At 39.3% G+C, this 17,477-nt stretch overlaps 1 protein-coding gene across 2 annotated transcripts in view; it reads right to left on the bottom strand.

Moving 5' to 3' along the window:
• KIAA1328 (KIAA1328 ortholog) overlaps window positions 1-17,477 on the bottom strand; it is a 170,957-nt gene that overhangs the window by 84,768 nt on the left and 68,712 nt on the right. The window lies entirely within an intron of this gene.

The following is a 17,477-nucleotide window of genomic DNA, read 5'->3' as shown; positions in this document are numbered from 1 at the left end:
ATTGCATTTGGGTGTTCAAATAAACACTAAGATCATTTTATATATATCATCTCCTGCCTAAAAAGATGACTAAAATGGGATTTGATTTAAAAAATAATAACAAAAGCAACAAAAAAACTGTTTGAATAATTAACCAATGGATTTTAATCAAAAATAATATCCTCTAAACAGACGTGTGGGCCTGGTGTAAAGCTGTACTTAATCCTCTCTCACATAGATAAAAAGGACCTCTAAAAGCTGTAGCAAAAGTTTGAGGAAAGAAGTTTAAAGGAGATTTAAGGTCTGTTTCATAAATGAAACAAAGCAAAGGTGGCAAAACTTTAGGCTCACACTGCACAGCGCTTGGCTCCTGCACACATACTTAAGCTGGCTCGGGAACCAGAAGTTAAGTATCCATGTCAGTGCAGTATCTGCTTGAGCCTGCTAATTAAGCTTGCTGAGAAGAACTAATTACTGATGCAGCTCTACTGCTTCTGGGAGCTGAGCTAATACCACTATGTGGTACAACATATCAGCCTGTTCAGGGGGCACCTGACCAAAGCAGGGCACAACCATGCCCTCAAGTAATTCATTTCTGATAACAAACAACAAATAAAGATCCTGTTTCTTCACTGGTGACCCAGCATGTGATCTCCCACAGGCCCTCTCCTCCGTGCCTCATCTGCCACAGACAGAAAATGCTCCTGCAAGACTGCCTGAGCAGGGAGGGACTTACTGAAAGACAGGAAAATAAGCACCTTCTGAGCACTAGCGTAACTGCAGCCAAAGGTTTGCACACACTGAAATCTTCTTCGTTAACTCTGCTACAAAGCATCCTCATTTCCTGCATTCTTGATTGCCACAAATATTGTACTAAGTGCTCAGGTTAAAAGAGAATACTTTAAGCCATTTTCCAGCACAAATTGGAGCTGCCATAAAACATTTGCTTCCTATCTTGCTCTAACAGTTCTCCATAAGAATATTGCTAAAATCACATGGGAAATCCAAGCTGAGGGGGGAAAAAGCAAGATCGTAATCACAATAGCACATCCCGCTAGGACTAACAATTGCTGGTTACTACTGCTAGAAGATAACAGCGAGGCAGACACAGAGCACTGCTGTGCTCCCAGCAAGCATAGGGCAATATGCTCTGTGGACATCATTGCCTTTCCATCTCTGCTATCACCCTACATATTTTTCTTTCATTTCTCTGTTGCTTGCACCCCCAATCATAAATCGGACAGGACAGGAAGTCTGCTTTATTGACATGTGCAGTGCCTTCCTAAATTACTCCAGGATTGATGACTGTGCCCCCTGCATTTTCCTCTGCAGTGACACAAGTAAAGCAAAAAATCTGAATTTTGTTTCTAGTTTACTACAGCAGTTCACAAAACCTGACAGGTCCCTTGGCTGTCAATATAATATTTCCAGGCTCAGGATCCTGTTGCCCAGAACACCACCAGACTGCCCAGTAAAGAACACATATACAGCTGTGCTTCTGCAAAATTGCAGCCTGGGCCAGAAATCTGTATCTTCCTTTAGTATCCATGCTACACCTAAAAGAATGGAGCTCGAGCTTCTAAACACTAACACAATACAAACAACCACACTAATTTTTTACAACCTGCCATTTCTGCTTGCACATCCTGCCTGGCCTACAAAAGGTTATGCATATAAAATTGCTAGGTTACAGTTATTATCTTGTTAGAAAGAACATTTTAAGAGCATTTGAGGAATGAAAGGGCTTTTTTGTATTAATATTTCAGTAAAACTACAAGTGTGTAGTACTTGCTTCTGATGTATGAAAAACTAATTTCAATTCAGTAATGCAGCATAACTGCAACACCAAATCCCAACATGCCTCCAAAATCTTAAAGATATAAAATTAGGCCACAGTCAGACCCTAACCCAATCTTCACTAGTTCAGAAGAGATCTTCCACTGCCTAAACAAGCTTTCTAATCATGGCTATGTAGAAATCTCTGCCTGTCAGATAGTAAATCTTTATAATCCCAATACTGATTAAGTGTATTTTAAAATGTTCCCAACAATTATTGTCATTACAGAAGACCTCTCATTGACCTGTGCTGCATACATTCCACTGTTCCTCCAATCATTTTATTCCCTACCCACATTCTCTCTACAGCTTACCACAAAAGCATAAAAGCCTTTTTTTAATTAAGTGATCTCATCTTTGATGGGCAGCTGAACTTGGCAAACTGAAGACACCCGCTGTGTAGCAAAGGCACATACTTACCCTTACTTATAGAGTAAATGACAGAATTTCTTCCAAGTTTGAGAGAAATATCTGGATAAAAAACTCTGGATATCCACAAAGCTGTCTTACCATGCACTTACAGACATTCTTCACAATGCCTATCTCAGAAGATTACCCTCTCAAGAAACAATAACCTGGATGAATTCTTCTATTGGGAGTATCTACTGAGATAGCATTATCATAGTTCACAAGTACCTATGGAACATGGCTATGTCACCTCCCTGTTTCTACCCTCTGTCTTTTACTCATTCTGCTCTTACATTCCCATTTCACCCATTTACTGTTAATCTCCAGGTAATAAATCCTGTAACAAACGAGTTACAATGCCTGCTTTAGGTAAACATTATGTGAACATCAGAAGTCTTCTGATTATCTTCAATTATTCTTAAGCTACATTAGATTACCAAGTATAGTATTTGTCAACTACTATGAGCTCTCTTCTCAATTATGTCCTAAAACCAGCTTTAAAAACTAGGTTTATAAAATAAATAAGGATTAAGCATCTCAGGTCTCACTAACATACATGTTTAGCTAGTCACTCAAGATCCTTCCATGCATTCTTCTTCAAAGGATAGCTGACATGCTTTAAGATTACTTCCCATGCCACTAACCTTTTTAAATAACTGACTGGTACAATAATGAAATCAACCTCACCAAGTACTCATTGGTCATTAGCTCACTGCCTAGCCAGCACCAGTACCTGGTGCCAATCCTTTGGTTTCCATGAAGAGGCACAGCTCAGGCACATTACTGCACCCTCAATTTAATTAAATGTGAAAAACGTGTCACCTGGTGCTCTGGGCCTTATTTAGGACCAAAATGAGAAACAGGGATCAGAAGCAGCAACCTGAGGAGCCTAACACAGCCCTGCAGGAATTTAAATGATTTGTCATTTTGAATGAACACTTCTTATGGCTATTTTATATTTCAAAACTAGAAAAGGGACAACAGACTTGATTCATCACTCTTACCAGAGTCCAGTTATTCTTATTTCAATAGAGGACTTTGGTACAAAGGGAGTAATGCCATTATGAATCATGACAGTGCTTTGTTCCTGTGGTTTTCAAGCACAGAACTTGAAAAGCTTTACAAGTGCTGGTGGGAAGCACTGCTGACCTCACTGTACAAATAGTGAGCTTAGGCACAGAAAGCTGAAGTAATTATCCAAAGGTCACAGAGTAAATCAGTAGCAGATGCAGGACAAGGAGCCACTTACATTCACTCCCAAATTCCATCCCCCCCACCCCCTCCACTCCAAGGAAGTTATTAAGTGTAAATCAATAACTGAGGTCACCAAAAACTTTCTGCATGCAGATTGCAGTGAAGTCACCCTCAGAGAAAGCAATGACAAAAGGGAGGGTGCTTAATGAATTTTTCAATGGTTCTTACATAAGGATACAGCAATCCAGGAGGAGGTGAGAAGACAGTCACTCTGGAAGCCCTGTAACAAGGCTGCAGTGACAAATCATTGCTCCCAGAACACTGCTCAAGGAAAGGTAATGCTGCTGTCTTCCAAATGCTGGGTTATAAAACCTTTCACACATACAATATTTAAAACCATGAATTACACCTGAGAATGTATCCAAACTTCTAACACTATCAAGTCATGCTAATGGTTATCTGTTTACAGGTCAGAAGGGCAGTAAATTATTGCAATGGAAAGTAGTAAAGCCACATTGTATCCAGTTGTGCTGTTTAACAGGTGACAGTCAAAAGTCCGTGATGCATGGAAACTTCAAGTTTTTATAGCTCCTGCCTCAATCTATATTCACTTATATAAAGATGTCACATTTTTAAACATTTAAAAGTCAAATTGTCTGGAGAATAGATTCATATAAAATTTATTTTCAGAAACTGATATTTAGCCTACTGCTATCAGAGTTGATTGCTCTTATGTATAAGCTTTATTCAAGTTTCTACAGGTTTGAAAATACAAAGACTGACATTTCAGATCCCATACTCGAGTGTGTCATTAACCAGAAATTGAAACGGGAACATTTCCACTTTCTCAGAAATACTTAGTTTGTCAGGGTGTTAAGTGCATTAACTGTTTTTGAGTTTTTGTGAAGCTACTAAATATGACTCTATTTCAACACAGACAGGAAGAGGGAGTTACAATGGCAAAAGAAAAATCCTGAATTGGTTCCTTACCCAGCACAATATGCCCTGAGAATTAAATAGTTTCAAAGCTCTGCCAAAATAGATATTTGAAAGTGGCTAATGGCAGAAATGTTTTATTCTGTTTATGTCAAAGACACGTTTGTCAGGCACTGGACAGCCAGACAAATCAGGGTCTAATTAGTTCAGTCAATTCCCTCAGTTTTATCCTTTCAGTCTACACTGAGTTATTAAAGCATCAGAAATAAAATGCTACTGAGACAGCAATAAGGGAAATAAGATGTCAGAACTCTATTAACAATGGCATTTTCAGGAAGCCATGTAAATAGAAAATCAAATTTATGCAAGAAATATATATCAGTAAGTAATACTTAATTTAATCATGCTGCATTTATCTTCAAAGCAGCTTTCATATCCAACTGATTTAAAAAAAAATGCTTCAACACATGAACATTGTGACTTCTTTGGAACAGTGACCATCATTCAGATTCAAATTCAGATGCCTACCTAATACAAGAGGATATTGGTCCCCAATCCAAATAGTACAGTTATACAAATAACAGTATGTGAGTAATAATTTATTCCACCCTCGACATTTAGCCAGCTCAGAAAGAATGTGTGACAGTTAAGCAGTTGCAAGATAAAAAGAACCGGAAAATGCCACATTCAACTGAAATGACAGGAAATATTTAGGTAGACAGAATGTAATAAATTTGGCAGACTTATGGGAGTTTAATTGCCCCTTTGTGAAAAGAGATAAATACATGTAAAAACTGTAACTGTGAGGACCAGTTTCTGGGAGGAACAGCTTTCTGTTAGAGGTGTCTAAATCTTCATTACTTGAATACAGCCATCAGAGAAAGGAAAATTTCCCAACCCACAATGGTGATAGCTGTGATGGCAGCAGCAGCTCCCAGCCCTGAGCCTGGCATCAAGGGAACAATGACCTCCTGTCCCAGAGGGGTGTCACACGTACCCACAACTTACTGGCCTTGCAACAGATGCCACCTGCTAGCACAGATGAGATCTTTCCTACTTCAAACAGCATCTGCCACCCAAAACACTGAGCCTTATTTGCTCCCAGGTGTCCCCAGATTAAACTTTTTTCCTGACCCCTACTACTGTGAAAGAGTGCATCTTACTGTGATGGCTGGCAAGTTCCACTGTAGCATTCACTCAAGTCATCCTGTCTGTTAAACCATGATATGGAAAGATTCCTCACTAAGACGGAGAGAAAAAAAATTGATTACACCCAAAGTAAGAAGAGGTTTCTCCTAGGCATCTGATAATTCAAAAAATAACCAGTCCTCCACTTGACAGTGTTTCTGACATTTCCAAGTCTTTTCATTAATATCCTTAAAAATTTATTTCATGTTTATTTTAACAGAAGACTTAATCTCTTAACTCAATCTTTTAACTTGCTTCTATTAGAGAAGAAAAGGGTTAAAAGAGAATAATGAACATCTCTAGTTTTGCCCAGGTCTGTTCGACAGACTGCTTATCAATTTTAAGAGAAGAAATTAGTTCAACATGTAAAGAGCCTTAATAATATTTCTGAAAATCAATAAGCCAAATCAGAAAAAAGCATGCTCCTGCTTATTACTTAGGGTTGTGCATTTCACATGCAGTGTTGATCATCTTAGTGATGATGCCATCTAAACATTCAGGAGAAAGTAAATTGAATATCTTGGTATTTAATAAAAAATAACAAGGACTTCAGAAAGAAGATGCCCAGATTAATCTAAACTGAATCATCTGCTGGATTTGAGTAACTTCTGCTGGTGCCTCACACTTTTACTCTTGCCATGTACACAGGGACCCAGGAGTGACTGACACTGCTGTCACTCATCATTAGAAGGAAGGAATCATGGAGGAACTTTCCAAGATGCATGGGTCCACTGAGTTACATGGTCTGACTGACAAAGCACTGAAAGGGAAAAGCTGCAAGTTTTCAAATACTTTTTATAAAGCAAATCAGTACTCCTCTACATTTACTTCTTTTTAAATAAGCACACGATTGCAACCACAGTGTTTTCAGTAAACTGTTATAATAGAATTAATCCTTAAATAAACTGATAATAAGAATGTGCAGGATGTGTCAACATAATTGAGAACTCCAGCGTTGTCTTCTTGTATTTTACTCAAAGAAGAACATACTCTCCATTTCAGATTATGTTATCCTTTTTACTTCTGATTAATAAACCCATCCATGAAATGGATCATATAATATGTGTATCTGCCTTGTATCACAGAGCATTGGAGGGAGGAGTTTCCCTATGTTAAGTACTTGCTTCTAAACCAGCATAAGCAAAAAAACTAGCTTTTTGTAAGAATTAACTTATGTATGGAGAAGTCCCAGGCTAATTGAGCTCTCCTTATGCTGTCTTACAACTAGAACTACAACTCAACTTTGCATTTACACAGCATTTTAAATTCACTGAGCTTACACTCTCTAACAAACACTGGGCATTATCTCCTATTTAAAGAGCAACAAACTAATCCAGAAAACAATTAAATAATTTGATGGTGATATAGTAACAGGACAAAATTAGATCCCAATTCATCTATTTGCCTGTACTGGGTGACCACAGTAGCAGTCCCAGCTGCACACTTGCATGTGGAATTCTCATAGTCAGCACAAGTAATGAAAAATATTAATCAAAATTTCTCATGTCTCTTTAATGATATTCCCATGGAAAAATGAAAAACAATGTCCTAAATATTTAAAGACCTTTTTAAATGTGTGTCTGAACCCTCATTTCTGCAAGTAAAAACTACTGCCTCCAGACCTACTCCTGGCTCCAATTTCACCTGAAGCTTGCAATCTACAGTAAGGGCATACAATCATGTTTCAAAAGGCTGACATCAGTTGATTAACCAGAGTGTTCAAATTATAAATAAATAAATAAACAGATAAATAAATTAATCTGGGACTTATTTTCATGTTAACACTTAGAAAAAAAATTGGAAATACTATGGTGACACAACCAAACAGATTATTATATTTAAAGCTTGCTTACATATATATCAGCTCAAGTGGGAATGTTGAACTTGTGCTGATGTTTCAGCCATAGTTTTGTGTCTTCAACAGCTGCTAAACATGGGTTTGCTAAAAATATGGTTACTTACAAGTCAGTCTGTGCATTCATTTACACGATGTTTGCACATGCACCCAGGAACACAGAACAGGTGGCTTTAACACTGGCAGTTCTGGTCAGAAGCAAGCCCTTCCCACATGTATGCCAGATATATGATATCAGAACACCACTGTGCATCCCAGGTCTTCTATCCCTCTCAACCTCAAAATCTTCAGGGACCCCAAGGAACTGTGCTCACGCTTAATGCAAAAGTTACAGCTAAAAATAACCATTCTGTCTACTTCAGCCCCATGCCTAAACGTGCACACTCATTACAAAGGACACTCTCAAATACACCAAAACCACAAATGACAAGGAGTCCCAGAGCTGAGAAGGTTCTGAAGGATAAGAATTCAAAAAGAAGCTACATTAACTGCGGAATGTTGCATTTCATATGAGGGGGCATATGGATCTCTGGAAAACAAATGGTCTCCACACCTGCCACTAAACATTCAGATGAGTGACTTCAATTGCTCATAGGCAAACTGCAAACTACCCTTGCAGTCCTGTGCTCTCACCCAATGAGACAAGTTCTCCAATAAAATTTTCAGTGTCACTTTCTGTGACCTTGAATATAAATGGTTCCTGAGTAAAATGATGTTCTCAATATGACTGTGAATCCTGACTTTAAACCTGACTGCTCAGGTTTAAAAGTGACAGCCTGCAAGAGTAGGTCCTTGACCTAGTCACAGAAGGGACCAAGGTTCTTAGAATCACACAACCATCTAGGTTGAAAAGACTTCTAAGATCACAAGGTCCAATCATTAACCCAGCACTGCCATGCTCCCCACTAAACCATGTCCCCAGCTGCCACATCTAAACATCTTCTAAATGCCTATAGGAATGGTGGCTCCACCACTTTTCTGGGCACCCTGTTCTAACAATTGACCTTTTTTCAGTGAAGAATTCTTTTCTCATATCCAACTTAAACCTGTCCCGGCACAGCTTGAAGTTATTTTCTCTTGTTCTGTTACTTGTTACCTGCGAGAAGAGACTGATCCACACCTGGCTACACCCTCCTCACATAGCACTGTGAAAAGGTTCCCACGGAGGCTCCCTTTTTCCAGGCTGAATCCCTGCAGCTGCCTCAGCCACTCCTCCCAGACTTGCGCTCCAGACCCTACCCCAGCTCCATGTCCTTCCCTGGACACACTCTAGCCCCTCAGTGCCCTTCTTGCTGTGAGGAAACAAAGCTGAACGCAAGATTCCAGGTGTGGCCTCACCAGTGCCCCCAGCACAGGGGGATGGGCACTGCCCTGGTCCTGCTGGCCACACCATTGCTGACACAAGCCCGGTGCCATTGGCCTTCTTGGCCACCTGGGCACACTCCAGCTCATGTCCAGCCACTGAAAACCAGCACCTCCAGGTCCTTTCCCTCTCAGCAGCTTTCCAGCCACTCTGTCCCAGCCTGCAGCTGCAGGAGGTTGTTGTGACTCAAGGGCAGGACCTGGCACTTGGCCCTGTTGAACCTCACACCATTGGCCTCAGCCCATGGATCCAGCCTGTGCAGATCCCTCTGCAGAGCCTTCCTGCCCTCCAGCAGATCAGCACTCCCACCCAGCTCGGTGTTGTCCTCAAAATGACTAAAGGAGTTCTTGATTCCCTCATTCAGATCATCAATACAAATAACAGGGCTGGCCCCAGTACAGAGCCCTGGGGAACACCACTGTGACCAGCCCCAGCTGGATGCAATTCCATTCACCAGCACTCTTTGGGCCAGGCCATCACACAGTTTTTTTTCCCCAGTCACCAGTGCACCCACCCAAGCTATGAACAGCCAGTTTCTTCTACAGAATGTTGCAGAAGACAGAGTCATAAGCTTTACTAAATTACAGGTAGACACCACCTCCAGTCTAATCCACCAAGCAGATCTTTCTGAAAGTTCCTCTGAAGTTTTGGAGCAGAGACATTAATCAGATGCATCATACAACTAAGGTACTGATGTTCATGACTCAGCTCCAGAGGTTAAGAGGAGGTTTTGAAATTACACAGCAGAAAACAGAAGACATCATCTTCTTTCTGGTCTGCTCCAGTCAATAGAATTGCTACCACTTATGGAGAACTGATGGGGAGAGATTTAACATGGAATTTAATGCATCTATGAAAGATTAATGAGAAATTACTTTATTTCAAGGCAGAGACCAACTTCAAGGTAATCCAGACTTCCAAGAGAGGGCAGAGGACATAATTTGCTTTCCCATACTCTAAATCTTAGTAAGTAACTCAGTCAGCCGGAGAGCCCATGCATATGTGTGGGTAGCTTTGAAAACTTATGTTTCAGATTGACCATTTTCTTGCATAGACAGGAGAAACTTCTGCATCCCTTTTCCTGTTGATTGTGCTCTAAAAAATCTTTGGCACATGATAGCACTGAATGCCTACATGATCTGTTTCTACCCATGTGCCAAAATCTGAAATTACATAAAGTTTTAAAACTAAGAGTAATGTGTGTTACTGTAATTCAGAGACACGTCAGACATTTTCTGGCATTTGCCAGCAACCAAAAATTGTTATGCAATGATATTTAATGCATTCACTGTATCAGAGACAGGCAATCACACTACTATAAATCAAAAACCACATACAATATGTACGCAGACTTGCAGTAGATGCTGCAGATGCCTGTTCTCTGCTGAAGCCACTTCACCAGTTACATTCTGCTTATACAAGGAGATAAGTCCAGATGTCTCAAGAACTTAAGAAATTTGTCCTATGGTGGATAAAATCCTGGAAGGAGACTCCTTACAAACTTCAAATGGCAAACTGTGCATCAGAAAAACTTTAATTTCAAACTTTTTTGCTCAGCTCAAAATGAAAGACTCAAGCTAAATCTTAGGGTATTCAGAACTAACTCGAAGAGATATTTCTGCAGGCAATCATCCTGGTACAGACAGATAACGAATTCCCACCTTCTTAGCTGAAAGAAAATTACACCCTCAGCTCTCATGAAAAATCTTTCTGCCATACAAAGACCAACCTTTAGTGCCCTGAACTGATAATCACCTGGCTTTCATTAAATAAAGACACCTCTAATTAAACAACCTGATCAACACACAAAAATGTGTGCTTTGCAGGCAAGAGATGGCAAGCAATTTATCTTTCAATATAGTAATCACTTATATCACACTATCTGTAATCTACAGTGATGAATAAGGGTATTTAGCTTATGAAATCCTAGATGAGTTACAGACTGCATTCATTTCAAAAGCATGAAATGGCAACTCTGTTTGCATTTTCAGAAATAGGATTCCAATTGTTGGATAGACCCAGAAACATTTTCACTTTTTATTGGAATATGTTCTCACAGGATGATCTCCCTCTTGAAAGGCTGAAGAAAGGTGAAGAGAGAATACACAACAGCCAAAGCAAAATTCAAGCTGGATGGGAACCGTGCTAATTATTTGGTCTACACAGCACCAAAACAAGGCAAGCTTCAAAGTTTCAAAGCTTCAAGCCTAACAAAGTTAGGCTTAGCTGAGCTTTGAAAGCTGCCAGTGTTGATTTTCCTGGAGTTCAGGAATGTAGTGTTAATCACAATATGAAGGACATGCCCCACTTGGAGGAATCAGACGAGTCAGGAACCAGGAACTCATGAATCAAGGATGTAAGCACATGAGAAACTGATTTTCAAGAGTCTCAAGTTTTGAAAAAGGCTAAATATTGCTGAATCAGAGGGCATGTGCATAGGTCAAATGGACTATACAACAGTAGTGACAGCATATGGCTAGGCAGCTGGCATGCTTACACTCCTAATGACTGCCAGGTAAGCGGGTAACTCCACAAAGGGATGGATAGAACAGAAGTTTCCTTGCTCAAGGCCTGTAGCTTAACACAAAGTCTTTGACAGCAAGTGCATTCATATGCAGCCTTGAATCCACTGAATCTCACTTCAAAGTGAGAGGATGCTGGTGAGTATGGCCACAATTCACTCTCCCAAGAGCCACTACAATGTGAGACTGGAGAAATTGCAATAGCAGATCTAAGAGTTTGCAAAGTGCTTCTCAAGGACAGGCAGTTCTGCTGCAAATTTGAATTCTCATGCAAATCCAGAGGTGACGTTTCACAAGTGTAACAGTATCATCAGAAGCCTACAAAGCCAAGAGGATGTTTTGATCTCAGAGACTGCAAAGGAAGGCACTGTCTTCCTTCTAGATTTATCCCCCAATAGAAAAATATACACCACAAATGACTGTTCACACAAGGAAAAGATTTCCATAGGAGGGATAGTTTTTAAAGCTAAATGGATGAAACTGACAGATGCATATTTGAAGAAAACAAAAGAAAAATGAAAATACCTTAAAAGAGACTAGAGAACAAGGCTGATTAAAGACTGTAGAACAAAGAGATGGTGAACTGGCACAGATCTCAGCTAAGCAGTGAACTGAGTGAGCTGAGAGTGAAGTGCTTATCACCAGGAATACAGTGTCATTCACATCAAGAAAATAGACTGGGCAAGCCAAACATTTCTACTGTGGCATGCATCTCAGGGGATTGAGTGTGGGTGGAATTATGTTGTGAATGCTAGCAATGCACAGGTATTGCAATACTGATATATTTCATTTTGCTTAAATATTTATATCCATCTGCATTCCTGTTCGGAGTTAACATTTTTTAGAAAAGACAGGTAAATTAACTATGACCTAGTATCTTAGAGGTAAAAGCAAAAAAACATTATTTTTCTTCATGCTATTACAGGGTAGTCTATTCCAGACCACCCTATGTTTGAAATATCACTGCTAATCACTTTGAACACCCATGAAAAAGCACCTGAAACCTGACATTCTCAGTTTAAAAAAAAACCAGAAAGAATGAGGATAAAAACATTATCTCATTTTTACAGATAAGAGAGGCACAGAGAGAGATCAGAGGAATTGCAGAAGGTAACACAGGTAAGGCAAGGCTATTCCTGACAGTTACTCATGCTAAAACTGTCTCTGTCTGGCCTTGCAAAATTATTCCAATACCCTTGAGTCCCTAGTCAAATCAGTTCTTTATTTATTATCCCAGTTTTCAAGTATCTTTCAGATGGGCTCATCCATTGCTTCCATACAGCTGGGTAAACAGACAAAGTCAATTCTATCATGAAGGTTTACCTTACAGCATTCAAAACACTTCATGTATGTGGGATTTTTTTTTTCTTTAAGCAACCTAAGAATGTGTTTAAAGGTGACCTGTGCTGAAAAAAGATGGAACTGGGGAAGTCTGGGGGCTATAACAAAGGAAAAGCTTCTGAAGATTGGTGTCTTTCAGTATCTTTATCAAAGGGAAAAATTAATAAATAAAATAAGTAATGCTTGACTGTTTAGTATGTAATCATCCTTATTAAGGCAAAAAAAAAAAAATGGATGAGAATCTTAGCTGCCAATATCAAAAGAAAGCAAGGCTTACTAGTTTTTACAGACAAAGACTGTTTTTTGGACTTTACTGTGAAGTGATACAACTGCATTCAAAAATTTTTAAGAAGTGATCCAAGAGAAACAGCAAGATTATAAAAGGAGGGGTTTTTTTTTTAAAAATGGCCTTCACAAAAGTCAATTTTGTTAGGATTTTACCACATGCCCAAAGCATGTGTTTTTCAGGATGCTTGCATGGTGCTTAGCATTGAACAGTACCTTGTTCTTCATGAGAGCCCCTGGCAAAGCCCAGAAGAGGGGGCAGAGGGGAGACAATACACCACTGAAAATAAATTCCTGGTATTCCTTTCCGTCTATAATCCCACTCCATATCCATTCTTCTTTTACACAAGGAAGAAGTGAAGCCTCACACACACAAGCATCTTTGTGAATCAAGGGAATCAGCAGATGTGTTGGTAATCTTCCACAAATAAGAAGCAAACACTTCCAGCTGTACTTGTAAATTCAAAGATTAACATTAATAAGCAGTGCGAAGACTATAGGTATTACCCTTCCTTAAGGTGACAGACCTCAAGAACCCCAGTTCTGCAGAAACTCAGCTGCCTGTCCACCTTTTCTGCCTCAAGTCCTGCCCTACAATGCAGAACATCTACAGATTCATCACCCAGAATGTGCCAAATCAAACTGGATTCTTGCCACTGTTTGAGATGGCAGTGAAGAAGCGAGTATATAAACTAGGTCAGACATGATTACCTAGAACAAGGGCAATTTTCTTTACATGTCTGTGTAAAGCTTCTGAAAATGGCAAAGACTGAACATTTGGCAGCTGCAGAGAGTATATCCAAATATCACTTTTGATAGAAAAGTTTAACTACATTTTAATATGAATGATATTTTCTATTAACAGCAAGGCAAAAGCCTATTTTTCAGTAGAGCTCTTCCTTCACCAAAGTGCTATCTCTCTGAATCTGAGTCAACTTTAGTGACCACTTTAATATTCACTTTACAATTAATGCTTCTTTTTATGGGTTGGTAGAAGGTAAACCAATTTCAGTTCGGCTTCTAGGTATTGAATTTATTATAAAAAGTTATGTACTTAAAACTCTTATAATGAAACCAGAGGCATCATGAGATATTAACCTAGAGTTAATGCTGAGAAGGCCAGTTTGAATAATTCAATTCATGTCACCTTAAGTATCTTTTCAAATGGAATTAACTTTATCTCACAAAAAAAGGAAGTTCCATGTTCCAGTTACTGATTATTGACTCCACGAGAGTTCTGACTTAAATCATTTTACCACCATCTTCCCAGCAATTTTATTTCACTACTACCAGGACGCTTCTTTACATTTTGAGGGCTGACTTTCATTATAAAGAAGCAATATTAGCTAAGAGGAAAACATGGTTTCAGAGTTACTGCTATCGTTAGGCGACACTAAAACAGACAAAAATATAAGTTAACACCAAAGCATCTGCATTAGCTCAGTACAGCTACAAACCAGGGCTGCATTTCAGCCACCTGCACACAGCTACTGCAGCCACTTACATCTTATAGAACTCCACCTCTTTTTACAACAATGCCATCAATGTTTGGTAATACTGCTGTTCTCTTGACCTGTTAATTGCCTTATTCTGACAGAAAAACCCACATTTAAACACTAAAAGGAGATGTTTCCAAATACCTATCTAAACCCAGGGAAAAGTGACAGCTCATGATCCAAATTATGGTAAAGTAAGAATGAAGGAGACAAGCAAGGGAAAAGCAGAAGCAGGGGGTATTTAGAGGTGCAGCACTAGAAATTACTCTAAACTAACAAATAAGAAAAAGGGGGGAAAGTGAACAAAAATAAGAAAGAACAGCTCAAAACAGGCAGACCAATGAAGTGCTTCATTACAGAGCACAACTGTGCAGTCCAATGTTTCTGCAAGAGAGGGGAAAATTGGAACAACATCGTACATCGAAACAGAGATCCCGGTAAGATCAGCAGTGTCCTGAAATAGGAAATGCTGATTATGTCTCCTAGACAGTTCTACAAAGAGAACACTATGTAGCAAGCTAGTTATCTTGCTTTAAACCCAGATATATCCTAGATTTCCTTAACCCAGACAAAATCAAGTAGAAAGGAAAAGATTTCAAATTGATCTTGATTCAAATAAAACTCATGAAGATTTTCATTATCCTAAGACTCCAGTAAGATTGCTCTTGTCAAAGTCTTCCTTAAAACAGAGAGGGAGAGCACAAAAAGCTCCCGTGGGGCAGGAGGAGCTGGCATGGGCAGTACTTGCAACAGGAAGAAAGTGTTCTGGCTCTGTCCAGAATGCCTTCCTTTGAAAAATCCCTGACTGCAGTGCTCCCCTTAGGCAGATCCCATCAGGCAGACAGAACAGTGCTGGCCTGAACTAGTGTGTGAAGACAGCACTCAAATAGGATAGAGAGACCCAACAGAACACTAAGAGCTCACAGTTCAGGTATTAAAAGATGTGTGAAAATAACAGGCCCATCAAGAAGCATCCAGTGACTCTTCTTGGGTTTCAAAGTTATCCCATGAAGGTGTGAGGGGAAAAAGCAGGACAGAGTCGGGCAGCCCTGCCCACCTCTTCACAGTTTGTAAAGTGCGAGGAAAACACAGCACAAAGTGCTTGTTTGGGTGAAAAATGGTAACAATTTATAAAACCAAATGCAAAGAATGAGAAAATTGAAGAGGAGGGCTAGAAACACGAGAAACATTTTGCACACTATAAGAAAAACCAATTGAAGCGTGTTTTGACAGGTTTTTATCTATGCCTACAATGCTTTGCATACAACAAGGGGACTAGGGTAATTTCAGACCTGCTAGGCTGGAGCTGTAAAGTATGTAACCATAAAGGAAATGTCAAGGTAAACCTTGATATAATATCTGAATTTGCATTTGTGGACAAAAGTACCTGTAACTATAGAGAAAAGAAATAATGGAATCAACAACAAGCTTGATAGAACTTTGCACATGAAACCAAAAAACAATTTTAAATAAGTCTCTGTGTACACACTGATAGAGTGATTAGGAAGATGGAAGAACAAGAGGAGATGAATGTGGATTGTTCAACTAATTTGATAGTCAGTGGTCTGAAGGTTTCCTATTATCTGCTTCCATGCCTTTGTCCAGTAGATGTGATAACAGTGGATCCCTCAACACTAAGGGCTAACCTAGTATAGGATAAATGCCTTTGAAGTTGAAAGGCTAGAAATTAAACATTCAGGGCAAAACCTGAAACAAGGATTGGCATCACCCAAAACACAGCTACCACAGTGCTCTGGACTACATGGACTCCCCTCTGGACTATTTTCCATGGAGAGTCCCAGCAAGCTTCATGTCATACATGCAGCAACACACCATACAAGACATCATCCATTCTGGGAGGATATTCTTGTTTTGAATTCAATGCCATCACAAAAATGGGTGGTAGATATAAACACAAAAGAAAGGAAATTAAATGTTTACAAAAGGTTGAAAGCCTGACAAACAGCTCAGTGTTCAACATTAGACAAAAAAAAAAAAAAAAAAAAAAAAAAAAAGCTAAAAAAGCAAAAAAAGCTAAAAAAGCTAAAAAACCACATCATTAAGACAAAAAAACCAAAAACATTCCTGATGCCAGTGAAGTCACAGAATATTACTACTTGCTTCCTGAGAAGATTAAAAGACTCCTTCCTGCACAGTCTCCATCCCCCTGAGAAGCAGGATCTCCCTGCATAATTGTCACAGCAGGGAACCACTGACATGCCAGAATCAGGCCTACTTTTGGATACTCTATGCTGATGACTTTACTTCTAGCCCTGCTGTAAATAAGCCTTTTAGACTATTCCAGCAGAAGAGGGGATCAAGGACATAACCTCTATAAAAAGGCATGGTCTTAGTAAGGATGGATTCTGGAGATCTGCAGATGGAAGCTGACACCAGAGAACAGCAAGAACATGGGGTAGAGCACTTGCATAGGCAGTCTTCTCTTCCAGGGTATAATCTGCCATCAGCAGAGATGCAAACTGAGCATCTTGCCACCAGAAGAAAATCTCAAGCAATCATGTTCTCAAGGCTTTGGGCACCTACATCTGAGAAACTTTTTACCATTTAATTTAACATGTATCCCTAGTCAACATTTTCTGGTTTTAACTGCATGTAGAACTATAGGTCTTCTATAAATAGCTTAAATCAGATGAGCTGCTTTACAGACTTGAGAAAGCTCTTATTGACCAAATACATCATCTGTAATGCCCTTTTCAATCATCAAAAGCCACAGTGAAAATGTGAAAGGCTATATCTACAGTGACTGCAATTATTTTCCTGTTTAAATAACAGAACAGAAAACAAAACAGCATTTTAACTTTCTCCTTGGCAAAGGTGTGGGTTCCCATGATTCCTACTCTATTATAACATGGTCAATTAACTTCACCCATTCTATTGACTCAAAACTTGTCAGGGTTTTTCTCTTTGTTTTCCTGCAATCCATGTATTAAGGCAAGGACTCATGGGAAACCAATCACAAAATAGTATTCAACACTTCATGGTGTAAGATAATACACTCACAGTCTCAAAAAGATGTTTTGACTAGGTAATTTAAAAAAAAAAAAAAAAAAAGA

The sequence above is a fragment of the Oenanthe melanoleuca genome, chromosome Z (assembly GCF_029582105.1).
Source record: "Oenanthe melanoleuca isolate GR-GAL-2019-014 chromosome Z, OMel1.0, whole genome shotgun sequence".
In the NCBI taxonomy this organism is placed as follows: Eukaryota; Metazoa; Chordata; class Aves; order Passeriformes; family Muscicapidae; genus Oenanthe; species Oenanthe melanoleuca.
The sequence above is the reverse complement of the archived record's forward strand: the minus strand, read 5'-3'. Positions and strand labels throughout refer to the sequence as shown.